Source organism: Budorcas taxicolor, chromosome 11 (genome assembly GCF_023091745.1).
Source record: "Budorcas taxicolor isolate Tak-1 chromosome 11, Takin1.1, whole genome shotgun sequence".
Lineage (NCBI taxonomy): Eukaryota > Metazoa > Chordata > Mammalia > Artiodactyla > Bovidae > Budorcas > Budorcas taxicolor.
The window spans coordinates 122,039,221-122,064,533 of NC_068920.1; the positions used below are offsets into that span (position 1 = coordinate 122,039,221).

General features: G+C 39.4%; 1 protein-coding gene across 1 annotated transcript in view; it reads right to left on the reverse strand.

Moving 5' to 3' along the window:
* PELI1 (pellino E3 ubiquitin protein ligase 1) overlaps positions 1-9,875 on the reverse strand; it is a 57,444-nt gene extending 47,569 nt beyond the window's left edge. Inside the window, exon 1 of the mRNA XM_052648337.1 lies at positions 9,573-9,875. The gene's annotated coding sequence lies outside the window, so the exon portion shown is untranslated. The remainder of the gene's footprint in view (positions 1-9,572) is intronic.
* Between the last annotated feature and the right edge of the window lie 15,438 nt (positions 9,876-25,313).

Consider the following 25,313-nt stretch of genomic DNA (forward strand, 5'->3'; position numbering starts at 1 on the left):
AGAATGAGGGGGCATACTGAATTGTTCACAGCCTACTCAGCTTGGAAAAGTAGCAAATCCTTTTTGGAAGCCATTTAACAGACAGCCTCAGGAGGCAAATTCTGGTGAAAGCCTTAAAAAGACTGGTCTTTAAGAGCTCAACTATCTGCAGATAAACTAGTGTGCCATTTCTAAAAGTGATACAATCAAGAAGCTTCAGTAAAATGGGATTTACTTTCTGTTGAGGAAGTGTCTGTAATGAAATTAAAAAAGATCTGGGACCACTGACATCACAGATCTGCTCTCTGATGAACAGTTTAAGAGTCTACCTCAAAATTCACAGCCCTTCAGTGACCTGACAGGACTAATTCAGAGACTGAATCTTCCTACTTTAAATGAAAATTACAGTAAAGCAGTAAGTAAATTTGAAAAGCTTTCAGATACGTGAAGTCTGTCTATAGGACAGTGGTTTCTAATTAGCAGCTCATACTTTATAAAAGACACACAATTCACACATTTTCTCATGAATGATAAACTTAACTAGTTTTGTAATTTGGGTGTTTTAGTCCTTTGGTACATTTAAAGTATGGCAGTGAGAGACACTCTGAAGAAAAATCCATTATGTTAACTGTAGTCTAAAATTAAAGAAAATCAGCTCTCAGTGTTTCCAGTACATGTAGTTCATTAAATCTGGTGTAAACCCACAGGAACACGAAGTACTGTGGATAGTATCTGCCAAGAACCAGGAGTACAACTCTAAGGTTCTGAAGAACCACATACCTCCAATTGTTTTCACTTATTGTTAAAAAGTAAAATTAAACTGAACTGTGCCTTCTGAAGATTAAGGCAACTGATAGATACCTTGAACACTACAACTAGCAAAAAAAAATCAGGGCCAGTCACCTTATAATTCACTTTATGGATGGAAGAAGTTATAAAGGACTTCATCACATTACTGATCTTTTTCTCCTTTCTTCTCCACTGCCAAAAAACAGCTCAACAGAAGTCCAGACAGTTTTTCCCCAAGGCTATTTATGATTAACTATTATTACAGTGATGATGAAGTTCTTGATTGTTTGACATTTTCAGAAAAGACAACAACATACACCAAAAGCTGAAAACAGCTTTTGAAAATCCACTAGGCTAGCTGAGGTATAGACTATGGATGGATGCAGGATTAACTCATGAGGCTGAGTTTATTACTATTTCCTACATTACTCAGTTCAAAAAATATCCCACCTTATTAGGTCAGTTATCTCTGAGTGCCAGCTGATACAATATACTATCTCTCCACTAGAACATGTACCATAAAAAGCGCAAGAAAAGATAAAAGAAGCTAACTAGGTAAGACACACAGGAAAAGTACTACACTTGCAATCTACATGTCACTTCTTTTAGGCCCTTAATTCATTCCAAATCCACTTTATAAGTATAAAAAATGGCAGAAAAAAATGTGGAAGAGCAATGGGCTCTACTAAAGCTAGCAAAGGAAGATAAACAGCCAGTGGCAGAGTGGAGAGGAGAGTGAAAGAGAGATGAAGTCAGAGTTGGAATGAGTATTTGCAACGCACAAGGTGAACAGAATAACCTGGAACCTGATGCTGCAACCATCAACAGAGCTTAAGTAACAGACTGAATTTTCATATAACTCCATAAACTACTATTAATCACCATCATCATTATTCACTCCAAAATGAAATATAGGCTTTATCATGGTCATAATGTTCAAGTCAATGTGAAATATAACATGGCCCTTTTGCAAAGCAACTTTTTTCCTTAAAAGAGAAGCTGTATTTTTATTACTACTCTCTACTGCATTTATAAGTTTGAATCTTAGCTCATTAGGTCACGGACACTTAAGTAGATCCAAGTTACTAGGGCTTTCTGGTCATGGTTACTATTTTGTGAGAGCCGATTTTTTTCTTTCCTTCTTTCTCCTGCTCTCTCCCTTTTCCCTCTTTCTCTTTCTCCTCCTTCATAAGCTATTTATTCCACAAAAAATGGAAATGAGAAAACAGCTTCATAATCCTACCACCAAAATCAAAAGACTGCCTGTCATTTCAAATACAGTCACTTCTTAGAATTTCAAAGTCCTTTCCAAAAAACTACCACCACTTTTATTTCACAGATGAATCAAAGATAGTTGTTAAAGACTTCCAGAGTTAGTGGAAGCCCAAAAATTAAACATGGCCTATGTTCCATGCTCAAAGGATAGTGTTTAAAACACATTAAATAATCCAGCCAAGCAGCTTAATCCTAATAGTATGTGCAGTATATGAAGAAAGGATCTGGCTATCTACCTATCTATCCACCAAAAGGATAAAAACTCTTGAGTGAATTAAAGAACCTAGATACCTAACAATTTTCTGAAAAATAGGAATCTTGGTTAAAGTATTTCTTATACAGTTACGTATTTATGTGCTTAGTGGTCACTGTTAGTAATCTATTATATAATAAAATTTCATAAATTCTACCTAATTCCATTAATTTCTATGTTGTTGCTACTGTTCAGTCGCTAAGTCATGTCTGACTCTTTGCGAACCCATGGACTGTAGCACACGGGGTTTCCCTGTCCCTATCTCCCGGAGTTTGCTCAAACTTATATCCACTGAGTTTGGTGATGCTATCTAGCCATCTTTTCCGCTGCCACACTCTTCATTTGCCTTCACTCTTTCCCAGCATCGGGGTCTCTTCCAATGAGTCAGCTCTTCCCATCAGGTGGTCAAAGTATTGGAGCCTCAGCTTCAGCTTCATTCCTTCAGGGTTGATTTCCTTTAGGATTGACTAGTTTGATCTCCTTGGAGAGATCTACATATCATATTATTGGATAAAGAAAATATTGTGCCTTCTTATTATGCATAATTGACTAGAAAAAGGATGTTTTCTTTATTCAATGTTACTAAAGAGCATTCAAATGTTAAGTTTCTCAGGTTGAAAAACATTCCTATTAAAAAAATGAACTAGTATAAAAAATTTCAAAACTAATAGTCTTTACATCTACATTGTCCTATAAGTAGATGATTAAAAAAACTCCTATTGATGGGTTTTTTTTTGGGGGGGGGTAGGGAAAGGGGAGCTTTCAAACACTTGGAGGATGGAGGGTCTGATTTTTCTGTAATTTTAATAAAGATTTAAAAAGAGTTCTTTGTGGGAAATCAGCATGTTCTTGAAACAACTACTAATCTGAGATTTGAAACATGAACACAAGAAGACTTGAAAGCCAGATTCCTAACACTAAATGCATGCCAGTCTTTCAATTCCAAATGTATGCCATAGCAACAAGAAAGTTACACAGTTTCATTATGATGATAAATGCTATCTCTTCCATTTTGGATGCATGATACACAATTTATCAGCAATGACTGTTTTGAATACTTAAGTATTAAGAAATATGCATGGTCCTGTGTGTATATATTATGTGTTTTCATGTTTGAGATAGAACTTAAATATCCAAATGAGTATAGTCTCTTCCATGTCAGTCATTCTCACAGGTTATATCCTTATTCTACATGATGCTGCAACTGTCTAGGACATTATTAAAACTTCTCTTTAGTCTATGAGTAGATCTGATTTTCAGAAACAATAATGGCCTTCTCAGAGTAGATCTGATATTCACAAATAGCCTGAAGTTATTTCCTATTTTCTTTCTGTTAAAATCCTTTCTGAGTCATATCTGATAAATAAATTGAGATACCATTGTAGCTAATACCCCCTTTTTCCTTAAAAACAAGGAGTAAATAGAAAGTAATGAGCTATTTTCATGTGTGGCTCTTAAATTGGCTTAGAAGGCAATTTTTCAAAAGTTACAAAAATATTTGAGTAATGCTAGTATTGTTGATGGAGAAAGAAATTGCAACCCACTACAGTACTCTCGCCTAGAGTGTCCTGTGGACGGAGGAGCCTGGTGGGCTGCCGTCTATGGGGCTGCACAGAGTCGGACATGACCGAAGTAACTTAGCATGCATGCATGCTTTGGAGAAGGAAATGGCAACTCACTCCAATATTCTTGCCTGGAGAATCCCAGGGACGGAAGAGCCTGGTGGGCTGCTGTCTATGGGGCTGCAGAGTCGGACACGACTGAGGCGACTTAGCAGCAGCAGTACTGTTGAAATAAGTGCAGAGCTTTCAGGGTGGCTAAAGACTTATTTTAGATAAGTGTATAAAATAAGTATCCTTACTCTAAAGGAAGGATGGACAACCAAATCCTATACCAGCTGGTCTCCTCTACCCTCCATTTACATTTCTGACTGCTGCTGCTGCTAAGTTGCTTCAGTCGTGTCTGACTCTTTGCCACCCTAAGGACTACAGCCCACCAGCCATTTCTGTCCATGGGATTCTCTAGGCAAGAACATTGAAGTGGGTTGCCATGCCCTCCTCCAGGGCATCTCCCTGACCCAGGGACTGAACCCATGTCTCCTGCATTGGCAGGACGATTCTTTACCACTACTGGCACCTGGGAAGCCCCGTACTTCTGACTATCCCTGCTATTCTCTCTCACTCTAACACAGACACACTGATTTTCTTGTAATTTCTTGCCTTCCAACCAAACTTCAACCTCAGGGTCACTGTAATTGCTCTTCCCTCCACCTGGAATGTCCGGCCCCAAAATTAGCTCCAAGGCTTTTGCTCTCAACTCCTTCAGGTCTTTACTCATATAATTATTACCTCCACACTCCCATCCCATATATCCCCTCTTCTCCCTTTCTGCTTTATGTGTGTGTGTGTAAAACTGTTAATTACAGAAATTTTCAAACATACACAGAAGTAGAAAGTAAGAAATCTCATGTATCCATTATCCACTTTCAACAACTTTCAATACGTGGCCAATACTGTTTCATCTATGCTCTTTTCCCCTCCCAATTATTTTAAAGTAAAAACTTCGGATATCATATTTTAATTCATAAATATCTATTTCCAAAAGGTAAGGCTCTTGTTTTAAAACTACATTACATGTTCAATACATTATACCCTAAAAACTAACAATTCCTTTTCATTAAATATCCCAATGTCCAAATTTCCCAAATTTTTCATCAATGTCTTTTACAGTTAGTTTGCTCAAAGCAGGATCTATGGACCATACAATGCATTTGATAGATATGAGCTTTGAGTTGCTTTTAAAGTTATAATACCCCTCCCTCTCTGATTTCTTGCTATTTATTTCTTAAAAGAATCCAGGTCATTTGTCATTTAAACACAAAATATTTTACTTGTTTATTTTATTGTCTGTGTCATTACTAACATGTAAACACCATAAGGCAGAGATTTTAGTTTGTGTGCTATTAGCATTTAGACCAATGCCTGACACATAAAAGGCATCCAAAAAACACTAAATGAATATTTGGCATTCATGCCAAACGTGCACAGCAGAAATTGCTAATCACAGCACTCTGTCCTGCTAAGCCTGAACCAGGACTCCATGTTTTCTACCTGGCACTCTAGGCAGTCACCACCAGGCAATCAGATTTGGTACCCAAGTTGAAATCTACTAGCTATATCCGCCACCTTTAAATTAAGTACATTTCTATTTCCAAAATAGATTCAACGAACCTTGTACTTTGAAATTTAGCTGAAGCTTCGCATAATAAATTACTGACTGTATTTCTTGTCAGGTATGTTTCAATATTTCTTGGCTCATTTTAGACAATTTAGAGGGAAAAGCAAATTGTAGCCAAAAAATTAATAGGAAAAACTGCAGAACATGGTGGGAAACTAAGCGGAAGTACTACATATTTTTAGAAGTAGCAACATCCCAAGAGGCACATTATAAAATCAAAAATCAGCAATAAACTCCTCAAAAAGGAAGGAAGGAAGTAAATTACATGTATGTTCAATTAAAAACTTTTTTTTAACTACATGGATGGTCACGATTAACCGGGTGATGACAAATGTCAGGATTTTCTCATAGGCACCAGCAACATATTCTATTTTCTGTAAATGGTATTTTGAAGTGTAAAAAAGTATTACGGGGGTGATACAAGGAGTAATTGTAGAACTCTATTTCCCTGAAATGGGAGTTTATCGTAGCAAAATATCTAAAACATGTACAACATTCTGAAAAAATAACCAGTTCTTAGACTCATTTGCAATTCAGTTCTTTTAAAGTACCTGATGAAGCTCTTTCCCTTTGAGTTTATTTCTGAAGAAAGCTATGCTAATTGAAGGGCTTCAATCAGATGTTCATGTTTCAGTTAGTTACTTCTATTTAAAATGAAATAAATTCTTTGACTCAAGAAATCTTGTGCTTTCTCTTTATCTTGCAAATTCATTCAGCAAAAACAAAAACTATGTAAGACCTACTACGTGCAATTATTTTCAACCTCTGGAAGGAACAATTATTAGAATTGCTCTTTTGAGAGAATATATATATATACATACACATATATATATATAAAAGCTAGTGGTACAACCTGAAATTATATCTAGATATTTCAGTATCCAATATTTCTTGCACTGAGGTTCCTATACATTAGTCTGGGGGAAACTATTCTCTAACAGAAAACAAAGAAAAACAATAAACCCCCCTTACCATGTGTGTAAAAAAAAAACCTCCCAACAACTCAAATCCCTTGAAGGAATGATTTCTATTTACATTTCTTATGTGATATATTTAGAGAGAATCTGGAAAACAAGGCTAGTGATCTATAAACAGAAAATGCTAAGTGGAATTCACGGTTTACTGACTTTAGCTAGAATTTTGTCCCTTACATACTGTTGCCAGTAATCTGTAATATTGTACTCTTTAAAAGTATCTTCATCAGGTTTCCTTCATTATACCGATTTTCTTTCTTTTTTCTACTGGCTTTTAAATTTTTTTATTCTCCTCATTAAAAGACACAAATGTAACTTCATGGATCAGCATGATTTTTCCAAAGAAACTTCTAGCACCACCTCTCAGTGCCATCATGTGCTTGTCATTGTTTTCATAGATACAATTACAACAGAGGTAACAAAATAATCCATATAAGTCTTTCTGATTCAATAAATATGAGAAAAGGTCTCTACTGATGTGCCATGATAAGGCATATTATGTGAGAATGTTAGTGTTCAAAGTCTTCCAGATTAAAATCTCTTCTTAGCTACAGAAGCTTCTGTCTGAAAACAGTTCTTCACAGAGCACGACTACTGCAGGCCTTATCATCTGACCTACTGGACAACCACAATAAGGCATATTCTGAATTCACAGAACTCTTCGTATAGAAGTGATATTTTGACAACCTGAAAGGAAGGTGAAACAAAGACAGATGGAAGCATATTTAGGCTTCCCCTTGAAACTTGGCTCAGCAGCATTTAGCATACTAGACTCAGTTCCCTTCCCTGTACTTTTCAGTCATTTCCTTTAAGGGGTTCCAAAGAAACTAGGAAAACCTGCAATGCCAGCCTTTTGACGGTCAACACTAACTGCTGCCTTTGGACTCCAGTGACTGAGCAGACATTGTGTTAGTAGCTTTCTTAAAGTACAAATAAATGCCTTTGGTAAACCTGGTTTGTAAATGCTGCAGAAAAAGTTCAACTTAACCAACTGTAAGGGCACTTCAGTGAAAATATTGAGAGCACAGATTTCTCCCTGCCCCCAAATCTTCCACAAAGAGACAATTCCCAGGATCTCTTTTTCTTTTTTAAAGTCAATAAATACCACTATTATTATATGACAGCACTTCTGTATTATTAATAAAAATCTAGGTGACAGTTTTCTCTTTAAAAGTCTTAAATTTATTAGATTTAGTATTATAAACACTTCACTACATACATCTTTCCATACACTTAACTGTTCTATTTTCCAACTGTTTGTTTCAAAGTCAAGATCTCTTTCAAGATACTACAGAAAGAGAACACAAAGAGAACAGGTTAGAAAACTGGGGGGAAATATCAAAATAAGAACATCTTTCCCTTTTCTGATGGAATCACCAGAATCTAAAATCTAGGGGCAACTATAAAATACAAAATTAAATTCAAGAGAATTGCAGATAAGAAAAAGTCTTGTTATTACAGTTCTGATCATTATTCACCTCAGGAAATAACCAGTAGAAATGATGCTTGATTTAAATTTGCACTACCTTCTAGTTTGGGTCAACTACCAAAATAAACTTGTCTTCAGAATTATCTTCCTCCACAAGAGGTTGTTGGTGCGAGTAAAAAACATAAGGGATTTATATGCTGTATTTGTACAAGACGGACAATGTTTTGAAAGATATAAATCTGATCACTCTGAGAAAACATTTTCCCTTTGTTAGTTACAAAGAAAACGCCATAAACTGAAACAAGAACTGGAGAAACTGAACCTTCTCCACAATTCAAAAATTTAAATTCACACTACTATGAAAAGTAAATAACAAAAACACTCTAATCTTTCTGCTCAATTAAGGTAACACATACACAATGTAGAAAAAGACAAAGCCAGTTCTTAAACAAAAGATCAGCTGCTGTGAAAAAATAACATTTTGCAGACTAAGAGAAGTACACCGTCTTTGAACCAAAACAAATAGATGACCTTTTCGTATATTTAAAGCTTCAGTTCTTGGCACAACCAGCACCTTATGGATAAAGCGCTCACTCAATTATCTGATGACTAAACGATGGGAAAGCTGTTGGTGCTATTAAAACCAAGACACATTTCCTTGTGTGCAGTGATTAAAATCTGTGAAGCCTACGTTAAAAAGTCTGTCCTCCCACCCCCATCCCCCATCCCTGCTCGTCTGCCTTGTAAGAAACCTACATGTACAAAAACCAAAACTAGATGGGTGAGGTGAGTTTATGATCACAGTATTTTCCCCACTCCGGGCATTTTTCAAAAGACTTTTGAGGTTTTAAAATTCAAACACTACGTAAGAAGAGTTATGGTTTGAACTACCTAACAAGTACCCCGACCTCTTTTAGACTTTAGTTAGCCTATAAGTAAAAGGAACATCTTTAACTTTTCCACGGGGCACTGGAGAACGAGTTCTTACTCATAAATGCTTTCAGGTCTTCAGACACCAGGTGCGGTGGAGGAGCAAGCTCTTCTGAACCTCAGTATACCCACTTACAGAAACGGGCTTATTAACTTGTTTCGTCGGGGCCCCGGAGGTGTAATTAATTAATGTTTTTAAGTGCTCTGTGATCCAGAGATGAAATGCGAGGGACACGCAGAGATGATGACAATAATCATAATAAAAAGAATGACTAACTTGGAAGTCCGTGTTATGTAAGGAAAGGAAAAAGAAGTTATCAGTTTCGCACAAACAAAAGAAAAGCCCACCACCCCTTTTGTTTCCCTTTGGTTTCGGTCTCGCTCCCAGCCCCCGCGGAGCTCCCCTCCGGCAGCTGGCGACCCTACCCCGGGCGCGGGGCTCGGACTTGGCCACCCTCGCGCCCGCTCCCAGGCAGAGGGGGAGGGCACGCCGGGCAGGCTCCTGACAAAGGCGCTTCCTCCTGCGAGGGCGCGGGATGCCGGCGCCGCAAACTCGGCTCCCGGCCGCCTCCGGCGCGGGGGCGCGCAGGCGGGCGGGGAGAGCCGGCCGGCCGGCCGCCCCGGTAAGCCGCTGAGGAAGTTGCGCGCCTGCCTGGCCCGCACCCCTCGGCGGCCCCGCCGCGACCCCTCCTGCGGCCACACTCACCGGACAATTGCTGGTGGCCGGAATTCCCAGCACGGCCCCGAGACACGGAGCGAGGGGGGAGAAGTGTGCGTGCGCGGGCAGCGCGAGCAGACAGCCCGGCGTTCCGCCGCCGCCTTGTTCGCCAGCCGGCCGAGCCCAACGAGGGGAAGTTGGCCGCGGAGCCGAACGCTGGAGAAGCCGCGGGCGGAGGAAGAGCCGCGGGATCCGCCTTGTGATGCGCTTCAGGAGGGCTCGAGGCAAATCCGAACGCGCGGGGAGGCTGGTGCTGCTGCTGGAGGCGGCGGCGGCGGCGGCGCCCCCCGACGGTTCCACCGCCTCTGGGTCTCTGACCCACGCTCGGAGGGAGGGGAGGGGACTAGCGGGGGGGCGGGACTGGAGGGAGGGGACAGGGCAGGGCCACAGAGGGAGGCGGTGCGGCGGCGCCGAGCGGTCTCTTGGGAGTTGTAGTTCTCCTCAAGAAAAAAGCTGTACATTGTTGTTGAGGACGCGGCTGCGTTCGCTCTGCAGTGCGCATGCTCGGGAGGGAGGCTCGGCCCTACTGTTACTATGGTCACCGACACACTAAGGAAGGGAACGTGTTAAGCGAGGCTGCTGACTGAACAAGGCCCTGCTTGTGTTATGGTACTGTTAAGGATCCCACTTTTGGCTAGTCCTTTAACTTCGCTCCACCCCCAGCTTCTAGCCTCATCACGCCAAGTGCCCAGTGAAATCTGACTTCCTCACCATATCTCGGTCTTCCCTGCTGCTTAATTTTATCCCATAAATTCAGGATCACAAATACCCATTTCCCTCCCTTCCCGCAAATGTATCCTCTCTGCCTTAAATTTAAGGTTCTTTGTTTGTTTGTTGTTTAACCTAAGACTTGTAGAAAGGTGTTAGTCGTTCAGTTATGTCGGATTCCTTGTGACCCCAAGGACTGTAGCCCCTTCAGGCTCCTTGGGATTCTCCAGGCAAGAATACTGGATTGGGTAGCCTGTCCCTTCTCCAGGGGATCTTCCTGACCCGGAGGTGGAACCCAGGGCTTCTGCATTGCAGATTCTTTACCATTTGAGCCACCAGTTGCTTCCGATATCTTAATTAATTAGGTTATAAAAGGGTTAGGAGCATCACCACTGTCAGATTCCCATCATTTCTTCACGCAGTCACATCCAGCTTTAAGGCCAGCAAAGGTAAAGCTCAAGGTTAAGATCACTATATCTTACTTCATCCATGTTAAAAAATTTCTTAAATTTTAAGGCCTACAATTTTCAAGAAATACAAATTTTATAAAGTAGAAGTTCAAAAGATAAGTGGAAAGTTGAAAATTGTTTGTTGTACGTACATTGACCAACTTTCAGTTGGCAATAAGAGAAGTCTGAACCAAGGTCTGAGTATGCTTTGGGGCTGGTCAGCTAAGTCTACGCCCATGTGGGACAGCCAGGTGTGAAGAGATGGTGGACGAGGGTGGTGCAAGGCAGGACATGTTACTGGATTCCAGAGAACTAAAGGCAACCTATCCCAAGATCTTTTGTTTTCCTTCTCTGCCTACCTAGAACCCCATACTCTGGAAGAAAAGGACTAGTGTTTAGAAATCAGAAACACAGGAAAAGCTGCGGTTTTCAGGTAGAGAGTTTCAAGGTCAAGGATCCTTGTGTTTGCAGACCCCATGATTAATATTCAAAAAACAGTTATTGAGTATAGTATGTCTCAGGTACTTCTTCAGTTCCCAGAAATAGAGATACAGGAGTGTAAAAGAAATATTTATTATTTTCAAAGTGCTTATTGTGCAGAGGAAGAGCCAGGTAAATAAACAAACTGCAATAAATACCTTAGTAGAAAAGTTTACCAGATGGTTTGGTACACACCTACCCCAGACTCAGATAGGGTCAGGAAATGATTCAAAGAACATTTAAACTTGAGGATGACTAGGAGTCAGTGTGTCTGTGTTCTTTGGTGGAGGAAGGAAAAGGGAGAAGTGAGAGCACTGTGGGCAGGGCTAGGGCTAGGGTTAGTGCTAGAAGTGTGAGATCAAAGAATATTTTGGTCCAGTAAAGAATTCATCATTGCTGGTGGTAGGATGGGGTTAAACAGAATGGCTAGAGGAGAGAGGAAAAGGTAAAGGAGACAGATTGTGACGAATCTCGTATAATATGCAAAGAATGCAGGCTTTTCTAGAAGCAATGGAAAGTTGTGCCAGGATTGGAAGCAAATTTTAGTAAGATGTACATTTTATAAATGCATTTTATTCATTTAAAAAAAGATGAGAGCCTGAACTGGCACTGGCAGTGGCAGGAGACAGAACTGAGGGAAATCAGACACTATTTAAGTAAAAGAATTACTAGCACCTAGTGAGTCAATTACCTGTGATAGGGAGTGAAGGATGAAGAAAAGTTATCAGTTATGATGCTTTGGATTGCAAGCAGCAAAAATCCCAACTCTAACTAGCTTAACCAATAAACCAACATTGACTTGTCTAGATATGAAGTCCAGTGAAAAGATGGGCTACAGGGCTGAATGATTCAACAGGTCAGTGATGTCATTAAGGACATGCTTCTTTCTTGTTTCATTGCTCTTCTTTAGTGTTGGCTTTATAGTTGCCAACAATTCTTGTGGCTGTGAGTTTCACCATCTAGGTCCAAGAAGAGAAGATGAGGAAGTCATTTTTGTAAACTCTTTCTAAAACTCTTTTAGAAAGGAGAGAAAACTCCTTTCTTAGAAGTCTCACCAGTTGATTCATGGTGACCAGGGGATGGCATGAGTCTAATTATCTTAGGATAGAGAAATATATCCTGCCTCTAGATCCAAAGCCATGATGAGAAGGTGTGGATATCCCAATGAAAATTGAGGTGATAACCTAGAAAAAGAAGAATGGAGGCTGAGAAGGGGAGAACCACAACACCTACTACATGGAAGGAAAAGGATAATGACTCCCAGATGTTTTACTTGTATGACTATGAGCAAGTGATGCCATTCACTGAGTTAAGGAATATAAGACATTGAGCAGCTTTTGAGGGGGAATTTGATGAGTTTCTTTTGGGGTATACTGAGTTTGAGATGGCTCTGAATCTATGTGGAGAAGTGGAGTGGGCAGTTATATACATGACTCTACTGCCCTGAAGAGAGGTCTGGACAGTAGAAGATAAAATTGGAGTATACCATCATATAGATGGTAATGGAAATGTTGGAAGTGGATGAGATCGGTCAGGGAGAGAATGCACAGCAGAAAAGAAGTCACTCATAGCATCCAGGAGTCTCAGAGCCGATAATAAGCACAGAGGCAGCGTCACGCTCTCCCTGCCTACTTTCCAAGTGCTGGGAACGTCAGCACTTAAGATGCCTGGGAACTAGCGAGAACACTAAGACATTCAAAGTAGGAAAACATAATCTATACGCAGCGAAAAAGTCGGTCAATAAACAAATCTAGAAATTACAGAGATGGTAGAATTAGCAGTCATATTAAAACAATTACTGCAAATATGTTTTATATGCTGATACAGAGAAATTAAAGGTTTAAAAATGGAATTTCTAGAGAAACAACAGTTAAGACAAGTAAAACAGAGAACCTCAGTGATCTGTGGGATAATATCAAGTATTCTAATATACATGTACTATAGATGAGAGGAGGGTGAGAAGGGTGATAGAGAAGTTATTTGAAGTAATATAGCTGATATTATTTTTGTATTTGATGAAAAATTATGAGATGAGAAGCTCAGTGAGCCCTCAGCAGGATAAACACACACATTCCCACATACTCACAAAAATGGTGCAAAAGACACCATTAAATTGTTGAAAACTTGTGATAAAAAATTAAAAACAGCCAGTGGGGGATAAAAGATTATGTATAAAAAAAATAATTTCAGTAAACTTCTAATTAAAAACTACACAAGTCAGAAGACAATGAAAGGGCATTTTTAAAGTGCTGAAAGAAAAAAAGTCTGTCACATAGAATCCTATATTTAGAGAAGATATCTTTCATAAATGAAGGCTAAAGAAAACAAATGCTGAGAGAATGTTGCCAGCAGAACTGCATTATAAAAAATGTTAAAGCAAATTCTTTGGCATAGAAAAATAGTACTATATAGAAACTTGGATTTATACTAAAGAATGAAAAGTGTCAGAAATGGAAACTATACGCGTTAGTATAAAAGATTTTTCCCTTCACTTAAAAAAATTTTAAAAGATAATTGACTATTTAAAGCAAAATTTATATAACATAACAACATAACATATATGGGAGTAAAATGCTTGACCACAATAACTATTTGAATTCAAAGGGTGGAAGCAGGAAATGGAATTACATTATTAGAATTTACATCATATGTAAAGTGTTATACTATTACTTGAATGTGTGTGCTTAGTGCTTCAGTCATGTCCAACTCTCTGTGACCCTGTGGACCATGGCCTGCCAGGCTCCTCTGTCCATGGGATTCTCTAGGCAAGAATACTGGAGTGGGTTCCCATTTCCTTCTCCAAATCTGATGTAAGACAAGCCAAAATGACCACCACAATTTATTTGAAGGCAAATTGTGATAAATTAAAACTGCATATTCTAAACCTTAGAACAGCCATTAAAAAAAAACAAACAGGTATAGCTAATAAGCCAATAGTAAGCAGGTAATAATAACAGTATAGCTAATAAAAACAAAAATATAAATGAAATCTGTGTCCCTAAGGACCATGGAAATGACATGCAGCTCTGGATTTTCCACCTCTTGACTTCTTTTAAGTGAGAGAAATAAACTTCTGTTTTCTGTAGAGGCATAGTTTTTTGTAGTCTGTGCTACGTACAGCTGAAGCTAATCAGAACAGCCACAAGCCTAAAGTAATTTCATCAAGTAGTGTTTCCCAGAATCAGGCAGACCCACACATTGCTCAGAATTTGGATGCAGGGCCAATAACTTCAACATATGTTTTGGGGTCATGTATTTGTCACTAGAATTCCAAGGACAGTTCATCTCTTGTATAAGTATCACTTATTACAATCAGTTCAATCAGTTTGTTCTTGAAGGAAAAGATACATGTAAATTGCTTAGTGTAGTCCTTGGAATACAGCAAATGCTTGGTAAATATCTGTTACTTTGAAACAGAGCCGCAATAACAAGTAGATGTACCACCACTTAGGCCCACGTGGGGTTTGTGCTCTAGTGCCAGGTGTAGAAAATCGAGGTGGCATTCATTTATATGTCAAAATCTGTGAATCTGTTTTCGAAATTTACTCACCACAGTTCTACTGTGTTCTTCAAAATCTGAAGTCCTTTGAGTAAAGGACAGTTGAGTCACAGAAGATGCGTTCACCTCCAGTTGCCACCTACTTGGTCCACATATCTAGTCTAATACCTACATTTCCTTGACCAAAGCAGCTATCCTTTGGTTGAAAATCTATAGTTCCAAATTTGTTATATTCAGATATCTAGTCATTTTAGTGAATCCTAAGGAGAAGGCAATGGCATCCCACTCCAGTACTCTTGCCTGGAAAATCCCATGGACGGAGGAGCCTGGTAGGCTGCAGTCTATGTGGTCGCAAAGAGTCGGGGACGACTGAGCGACTTCACTTTCACTTTTCACTTTCATGCATTGGAGAAGGAAATGGCAACCCACTCCAGTGTTCTTGCCTGGAGAATACCAGGGACAGGGGAGCCTGGTGGGCTGCCATCTATGGGGTCGCACAGAGTCAGACACGACTGAAGCGACTTAGCAGCAGCATCAGCAGCAGCAGCAAGGAACTAATAGGGCTTCCCTGGCAGCTCAGCTGTTAAAGAACCCACCTGCAATGCAGGAAACCTGGTTCAATTCTTGGGATTGGGAAGATCCCCTGGAGAAGGAATAGGCTACCCACTCTAGTATTCTTGCCTGAAGAATCCCATAGACAGAGGAGCCTGGTGGGCAATAGTCCATGGGGTCACAAAGAGCTGGACACGACTGAGCAACGAAGTATACAAGGGACTAAATAAGTTATATTACTGGGATCCCTTGAATTGTAAAAAGTTTTTCATCTTGGAAAATTGCTTAGTAAATTTCAATATTTCCTCTACCTTATGACTATATGAAAGTCAGCTAAAACTATGTTTCTACTCTCCCCCAGGCAAATATAAAAATGGTATTTAGGATGTGAACATAAGGAAAAATCACATTGTTGGCACCTGTCTCTAAAACATTGTGCAATAAACCTAATTTACTAGTAAATGATGCAGAGGAAATTAGACACACTCAGCTTTTCTTATGACTTGAAATATTGCAAACTTGTATTTCTCCTTACATGGGAAATTTTTCATTTCCTGCAAATGAATATATCTTTTTATGTTTAATCCAAATTTCTCATATTTTATACTGACAAATGATTACATACTGTTAGTTCACGTATGCTAAAAGTTATTTTTTGTTCCTAAAAATTTAGGCAGACTTCCCTTTTGAATCAGGAAGACCCTAGACTGCATATTTAACTCTTGCTGAGGCTCTTGGATTTCAGAGTAATAATGTATGTGTGTGTGTGCATGTATGTGTGTTCATTTCAATATTCAGATAATAAATAGGTTCTCTCTCAAAACTCCTACTTTCTAACATTTCTCCCCCAAATAAAATTATTCTCTTCTAATGTCCTCAAAAATCTCCAAATAGCTCATAGTCAACATGGAACATGTTCCTATTTTAAACCTGTGAATGACACACAATTTGAAGGCCTGGGCTTTCACTCAAAAGATTTGTAGGCCCCAAATGTTGGTTCTGACATTTTAGATGTATGTGGAAAATGTCAAAGACAAGCTAGTTAAGATTTTAATGTTTTAAAGGAGTATGTTTGTACATCAAAGAATGCAGTGTCTATATTAGTATTAGTCCAACCAACATGTGTGCCAGCAGTTACTTTGGGACTGTAAAAGTTACTGAATAATGAAAGAAGTGGAAAACTCATGAAGGGAAGATTTAGATTGTGTTTCCATCCCTATTAATTTATTTAATCATGGAATAATTACTTGTATTGATATCTTCTTACCTCAAATTTCATGCATTTATTCTTTCACCACATACTTATTGAGCATCTACTATGGTGCCAGGCTATGGACACAAAGATTAATTATCATTTTATCAACCCTCAAGAAGCTTATAATCAAGTGTATAGATAAGTGCAATGAGATTTTATAGGCACTTTTCTAGCAGAATGTTTAGGAAATAGTGAGACTATAGATAGGGAATAATTTCTCATGAGAAAGCAGTCAGAAAACACTTCAAAGAAGAGGTGGTAGTTGGGTTGAGTCCTGATAAGTGAGTAGGTGCTTATCAGATAAGCAAGGACGTTTCAGTGTAACTGATACTCTAGAAAAGATGTGGAAAAATGAAATAGCAGGTCTCTGACTTTGAGTCCCCTTCTCCTGGCACAACTTTTTTTTTTTTTTTGCTGCAAGCTCAGCTTATGTATTTCATTCAAGCTGAATGAAATTATCTCTCTCAAGCTCAGCTATGTATTTCATTTTTGCTTCTGTTATACTTCTGCAGCATGTCTATGTATTTGTATCAGAAAAGGTGGCTCCAATTAGCTGTCTGCCATGATGTAGGAACTTATTTTTCATTCTTTTAGAAAACTATTTTAAACACTTAGCCATATCCCCAAACTTTTAAGAACACATCTGTCTTTCTAAAATACTACTTCATTAGTACTCAAAGTGTCTTCCCTGGTGGTTCAGAGGGTGAAGCATCTGCCTGCAATGTGGGAGACCTGGATTCGATCCCTCGGTGGGGAAGATCCCCTGGAGAAGGAAATGGCAACCCACTCCAGTATTCTTGCCTGGAAAATCCTATGGACAGAGAAGCCTGGTAGGCTACAGTCCATGGAGTTGCAAAGAGTCAGACATGACTGAGTGACTTCACTTCATTTCTTCAGTGTTCAAAGTGGCTAAGACTCCATGCTCCCAACACAGGGTGCCTGGGGTTCAATCCTTGTTTAGGGAAGTAGATCCCACATGCTGCAACTAAGACCAGCACAACCAAATAAATAAAACAATTTTTTTTTTTTTTGGTAAAAAAGAAACATGTTGACTTTTAAACATTACAGTCTTGAGTAGTAGAATAGAAAGTCTTAGGAGGCCAGGGGAGAGTGGAGAGAAGGCTCTAGGTAAAGAATCATATTTAAATTTGCTAAGTTATAAAACTATAAACTCATGATACTTGCTTTAATGCTCCCTATTTCATCCTCCCAACTAGGTAGATGCCCTATAACCCAATCTTCCCTGTTTATTTCATCTAGTTCTCTGAGCTACTTTAATAAATAAAGTAGCAAGTTACTCCCTAAACTCCTCAGTTTTTTGTTTTCTGTTTGTCTGTTTTTAATCTCTTTGTAGGCCTAAATACAGGAATGGTGAACTTTGCCAATAGAAATTTCCTACTTGAGTTCTGCCTCTCTGAGAATTGATTCTTTGTAACTACCTCTCTTGAACTGGTACCCCCTTAATATTTTCCTAAGTAGTTCCTCCATGCAGTTTCACATCCTGCTTTAATCATCTGTGTCTCCTCCTGCTTGTCCTGCCTCCATAGTTACCTCTCAGACATCAGTTTCTTCACAACCCCACCTCACTGTGTCACTCTGCAAAACTCCCAGCCTCCCAACCCGTGTCACCAGATGCCCCCTTCTAGTGTTACCAGCCCAGGCTCCTGTCCCCAGCCTACCCCGTCTCTTCTCAAGTAGAATCAGCATCACACGTTAGTAGAGATCCAGTTCCATCCATTTGATTAGACTTAGCCAGCCTGGAGTTTTTCAATTTGTGAGAGTACTTATAAAAAATATATTATTTGAAAATCTTTTTATTGCAGAAAATTTCAAGTATACAAAATGACAGAGAATAGTCTGATGAACCCCATGTACCTACTCATCATCCAGGTTCAACAATTTTCAGCTCCTGGTCAAACCTGTTCTGTCTCTACCTCTACCAAACTAGTTTATTTCAAAACAACCCCCAGATGCCATATAATTTCATTTGTATCCCTCTTCAAAAGTATCTTTAAGAACATAACTATAATGCAATTATTACCTAAAAATACCATCCCTCAGATACTTCCCTAACCTCCTCAAACACCCAGACAGTTTTATGAATTGAGATTAAAAAAAAAAGAATATATGTGCTATTGGTTGCCGTATCTCTTAAGTCTCTCTCTCTTCATAGAAAAAAACCAAAAACTTGTACTTTGAAAATTTCCAAACATATGCAAAATAAACAGAAAAATATATGTACTCAATACCCAGCTTCAATAATGATCAACGGCTTGTCATTCTTGTACCACCTATACCTCCATCCACTCTCCAATTTCCATTCAATCGTTTGAGGTAAAATGTCTATATATTTAAATATACAAGTCCTAGTGGTACAGTTTTGACAAATGGATATATGAATATACCCAACACCTCTGTCATTACACTACACGCTTGTGCTCAGCCATGCCCGACTCTTTGCAACCCCATGGACTGTAGCCACGGCTCCTCTGTTCATACGATTTCCCAGGCAAAATTACTGGAGTGGGTTGCCATTTTCTATTCTGGGGGATCTTCCTGACACAGAGGTCAAACCCTCATCTCCTGCATGTCCTGCATTGGCAGGCAGACTCTTCACCACTAGTGCCACCTGGGGAGTGCTTATCATCACACAGGACATTTCTGTCTCCCTAGATGGTTCTCTTTTGCTTCTTACTTCTTCACTAGCAACCACTTTGATTTTTTTTTTTAATCTTAGATTAAAGAGTCAGGCCCTAGTGAGGACCAGATTCAGGACATAGTGAGGACCATAGTCAGGCTGTAGTGAGGACCAGCATCAGGGCCCAGTGAGGACCAGAGGCAGTTTTGCCCAGTGAGGCAAAGAGTCAGGCCGTAGAGAGGAACAGAGTCAGGTTTCAGAGAAGACCAGAGTCAGGCCATAGAGAGGACCAGAGTCAGGGCACAGTGACGCACAATGTCAGTTTCCAGTGAGGACAAGAGTCAGGCCCCAGTGAGGCAAGGAGTCAGCCACAGAGGACAGAGTCAGACCGTGATCTAGATGAGAGTCAGGCTGTGGTGAGGATGAGAGTCAGGCCGTGGTGGGGATGAGAGTCAGGCCAAAGTGAGGACTAGAGTCAGGCTCTTGTGAAGGCCAAAGTCAAGATACAGTGAGGACCGTAGTCAGGCCATAGTGGTGACTAGAGTCAGAGCCCAGTGAGGACCAGACTCTGGGCCCAGTGTAGACCAGAGTTAGGTCCCAGTGAGGCAAAGAGTCAGGCCGTTGTGAGGCAAAGAGAGGACCAGATTCGGTCTATAGTGAGGACCAGAGTCAGGCTGTAGTGACTTACAATATTCTTGGAATATTATACTATTTTATGTTCAGCATCTTCTCAGTATAATGTCTATGAAATTCATCCTTATTATTGGATTAGTTTTTTATAATTGCTCTTATTATCACATATGTTTATCTTTTCTCTTGTTGATGGACATTTGGCTAATGCAAGGTTTTAGTTATGGAGAATAAAGCTGCTAAGAACATTGTTACATAAAACTACCAATGGTTAAGTCTCTTAAGTTGCACGTCTTTTATAAAGTTGCTGTGAACAGTGAACTAGCAAATACTGAATGATTACTCTGAGAGGAAACACAAGGTAAGTTTCTGAGAGTGTCTGGTCCTAACATTTTAGTCAACTGATCAGTACATAACCATGTTTTATGTGCACTTCTTCTTAAAGACACCTTATTTAATATGTACTGTTGATCCATTAACATTGAACTCACAGTCAACAGCACTATAACTCATGCCAAATGAAGCTTCAGTTCAGTTCAGTCACTCAGTCATGTCTGACTCTTTCCAACCCCATGGAAAGCAGCACTCCAGGCTTCCCTGTCCATCAGCAGCTCCCGGCGTTTGCTCAAACTCATGTCCATCAACTCGGTGATGCCATCCAACCATCTTATCCTCTGTCTTCCTCTTCTCCTCCTGCCTTCAATCCTTCCCAGCAGTAGGGTCTTTTCAAATGAGTTAGTTCTTCGCATCCGGTGGCCAGAGTATCGGAGTTTCAGCTTTACCATCAGTCCTTCCAATGAATATTCGGGACTGATCTCCTTTAGGATGGACTGGTTGGATCTCCTTGCACCAAGGTACTCTCAAGAGTCTTCTCCAACACCACAGTTCAAAAGCATCAATTCTTCGGTGCTCAGGTTTCTTTCTTTTTTTTTTTTTAATTTAAATTTTATTTTTTTACTTTACAATACTGTATTGGTTTTCCCATACATTGACATGAATCCACCACAGGTGTACATGAGTTCCCAACCCTGAACCCCCCTCCCACCACCCTCCCCATATCATCTCTCTGGGTCATCCCAGTGCACCAGCCCCAAGCATCCTATATCCTGTATCAAACCTAGACTAGCGATTCATTTCTTACATGATAGTATACATGTTTCAATGCCATTCTCCCAAATCATCCCACCCTTTCCCTCTCCCACAGGGTCCAAAAGTCTGTTCTTTACATCTGTGTCTCCTTTGCTGTCTCACATACAGGGTCATCATTACCATCTTTCTAAATTCCATATATATGTGTTAGTATACTGTAATGGTGTTTTTCTTTCTGGCTTACTTCACTCTGTATAATCAGCTCCAGTTTCATCCACCTCATTAGAACTGATTCAAATGTATTCTTTTAATGGCTGAGCAATACTCCATAGTGTATATGTACCACAGCTTTCTTATCCATTCGTCTGCTGATGGACATCTAGGTTGCTTCCATGTCCTGGCTATTATAAACAGTGCTGCGATCTCAGGTTTCTTTATAGTCCAACTCTCACATCCATACATGACCCCTGGAAAAACCATAGCTTTGACTAGACGGACCCTTGTTGGCATTAATGAAGCTTATCTAACACGTATTTTCTCCAAAGGAAACATCACACTTTTCTTCTACTTAGGAACACTAGACAGCACCTCAGTACTATGTTTGTGGGCCATTTTGAACAAAATCACCAATGAAAAGCACAAAAATCTGAAAAATTTGGCACTAAATGGACCACGAAAAGGACGCTGGTTGACAGTGTGAGAGTTGAAAGAAGGCAGAGCATTGGCTCACTCAGTCGTAGCTAGGAATGTGAGCACTGAGTGACTCAAATTTTGGCTGCTGTTCATATGGTTACAAATGATCTGCAAAGTCACTATGAGTATTGATCTGAGGGTTCAAGTAAGTTTTAGTGAGTAGGTAAGTTCACAAATATGTACTGCACAAATAATAAGGATCAACTGGATATGTAAAACAGGGTTCTCATCTCTTCCCAATGGCTAGAATTGGGACAAAAAAAAAAAAAGAAAAAGAAGTGGTGCTGGAAAAATATTATATATGTTTAAAGAAAGCAACTTGGCTAATAAGATTATCATTACTATAGACAGCTACATTGTAGTTTCTGACTGGGCAAATTTCATAATATTTAGGAAAATTGTGAACAGTAATTCTTACCTCTTAGAAGATTAGAATTCAAGAAAGTGCTGTCACTCAGAAGTAGTTTTACTGATTGAAAAGAAAGGTAAAGGATTTCAGTAAAAGGATTCAGTAAAAAAGTCTTGTCTGTACACATAAAATAGTAGGATTGATATAAGATAATAAGCCCTTGTAACTGCAGGTTCATTTGAACTTTTATTTACTCCTTTTCTAATTTTCATTGTTCAGTTAGAACAGTTATGAGATGATTTTGCTATCCAGAACAATTTGTTACTATTCACTCCTCAATCATAGCTATCTACCCTCATCTTTTACTGTCCAATTCCAGATCCCAACAGATAGTAATACACTGGAGGTTTAGACTGGGCTAGGGAAGTCACTGCAGATGGTGATCGCAGCCATGAAATTAAAAGACGCTTACTCCTTGGAAGAAAAGTTATGACCAACCTAGATAGCATATTCAAAAGCAGAGACATTACTTTGCCAACTAAGGTCCGTCTAGTCAAGGCTATGGTTTTTCCTGTGGTCATGTATGGATGTGAGAGTTGGACTGTGAAGAAGGCTGAGTGCCAAAGAATTGATGCTTTTGAACTGTGGTGTTGGAGAAGACTCTTGAGAGTCCCTTGGACTGCAAGGAGATCCAACCAGTCCATTCTGAAGGAGATCAGCCCTGGGATTTCTTTGGAAGGAATGATGCTAAAGCTGAAACTCCAGTACTTTGGCCACCTCAGGCGAAGAGTTGACTCACTGGAAAAGACTCTGATGCTGGGAGGGATTGGGGACAGGAGGAGAAGGGGACGACCGAGGGTGAGATGGCTGGATGGCAGCACTGACTCTATGGACGTGAGCTGAGTGAACTCTGGGAATTGGTGATGGACAGGGAGGCCTGGCGTGCTGTGATTCATGGGGTCACAAAGAGTTGGCTACGACTGAGCGACTGAACTGAACTGAACTGAGATGATACATAATAAGAAAATCAGAACAGGTCAAGTTACTCTGAAGACAAATTCTCTTATAAGGCCATGAGAGTCACAAGTGGTCTGATTAGTGACCCTCTGTAATGTTAAATTTGGAGTCAGATCTGAGATTTGGGAATGGTCTTCAATGAATCATTGTTGCGTCTTACCTTCCCCCTTGGAAAAATACCTGCTATGTTGCTATCACTGAGCATTTGCCAAATACTTTCTGGGATGCTCTAATCCTTCTAGGAATACCACCTCCTTCAAGCTCTAATCCACTCTGTAGGAAAGTTTTTGAATTTCCAGACTCTAGCCTGTTGCCTCTAGATCCTGGCCAACCAACCTAACAAGTGTGTGGTTCAAGTGGTCCCTTCAATCACATGGATAACCAAACATGTCCAGGGAACAGAAGAGAATTATCACGTTAGTAGTAACATGTGCCTGATTAGATCTTGTGTGTAACTCTTCACACAGAGGGAAGAAACTACCATTAGAATTCTACTGATGTTACGATCAATGTCAAATAGTTTCTTGATTGATAAGCATAAAAAGGAACACAGGAAAAACCTTGTTTTATAGGTACAGAGTAGTGAGATTGAGTAATAGAAATAACCAATAGTAGTGAGACTGTAAATAATTCCTTTCATAGCTTGAAATCAGTTAAAACTTTTGTTTATTCAAGTTCTAGATTTAATTGAACCATCTGTGTATACCACATAAGTGATTTCTTTTGCTCTTCTAAACAATTGGTTGCTCTTCACTCCTCAGCAATAGGCATGTACCCTCATTTTTTATCACTACTTCCAAATTACAACGAATTATTCAACTGGAAGATTAGACAAAACAGAGTTGAAGACAAATAGATGATACTTAAACACAAAGAAATGGAATACATAATGTAAATATTTGACTTCTATTTGCTATTTAAATGAGTTTGGTGTTAAGATTTAGAAATACAACTGCTGTGAATTTTTACTAATGACAGGCTGAATTGTCACCTTGGATATTGACACAATTGGTCACACACGAATAAAAGGCAAACATTTATACGTGAGAACACATACAAACTGGTTAACTTATATGAAACTTCAAATCTATCACTGTAAATAAAACAGAGAAAATGGATTAAAATAACAGTAAGAAAAAAAGATAGGTTATCTCAAAGACTTAAAAGGAAAAAATTCCAATTATCTTGAGATCATATATTCGGCAATCAAAATAGGACCCACTCACCCAAAGGTAAGTGTAAAATTTCTAAGTGGCTTTAAAAAGAAAGGAGGGGGAAAGCTTTAAAAACTAGACTAAAGCTCATAATCTTTATTAGTAGAAGTTTTCTTATACTTAAGCTTATTTAAATAAACTTGATTATTTCATTTCTGGGGGCACAGAACACTAGAAACAATAAATTTTTGCCCCAGTCTTTACGGACCCTAACATGTATTGTGTATTTACCGTGGGTGAGGGATAGTTACAGAAATAGCTAATTTGATCCTAGGTGGTATGTATTATGAGTCCCCTCATTTCACAGAAGAGGAAACAGTTGGAGAGAAGTTGATAAACTTACCCAGGATCACACAATAGAAACAGATAGGGTCCGAACTTAAAGACAAGTGTTGTTTGACCAGAGACCACACTGTCAAAGTTCTTGTGGCAGGCATCCAGTGATGAACAGGTCTGAGGAAGTTCCTGCTGTCACAATCTACAGGGACAAGCCAGTGTAAGAGAAGAAAGCTGGCAGGAGCAAGAAACTGACACACAGCAGAGCACGGAAGGAGGCTGGGGACTGGGGACCACCAGACCCTTTACAGTTATGATTTAGCTCTCTCTTTGCAACCATTCTGCAAGTTAGCATAAGTACTTTGCAGATGAAGAAGTCAAAACTGTAAAGAGCTAAACAAATTTCCCCCAATTGTATAATTCACCAATAGCGGACCTGGGATTGGAATCCACATCTGCATGACATGAAAGCTGAATTCCTTGCTCCTACACATCACTTCTTGTTGTTGTCCAGTGTTCAGTCATGTCCAACTCTTTGGAAGCATGCCAGGCTTGTCACTACTCTAACAAAACGCTGCAAGCCCAGGAGCATAGACACCATTCAGTCTAGTCCACTTGGTGCAAAAGGAGACAGTCCTGTACATACTACACCAGGCTGTGAGGGACTTGCGCGAGGCATAAAATGGTTAAATGTAAAAGTGGGACAATAATGAATGTGTAAAAGTGATACCTGAACAATCAAGAACCAGTTACATTATGCTGATTACTCTGTTTAAGAAAATGTATAGCATATTTTAAAAAATCTAAAAATAGGCATGGTGAAAATAAAACAAATTTGTGGATTTAAAGAGATGAACTTTGAGTGTCTGGAAAATTTTTG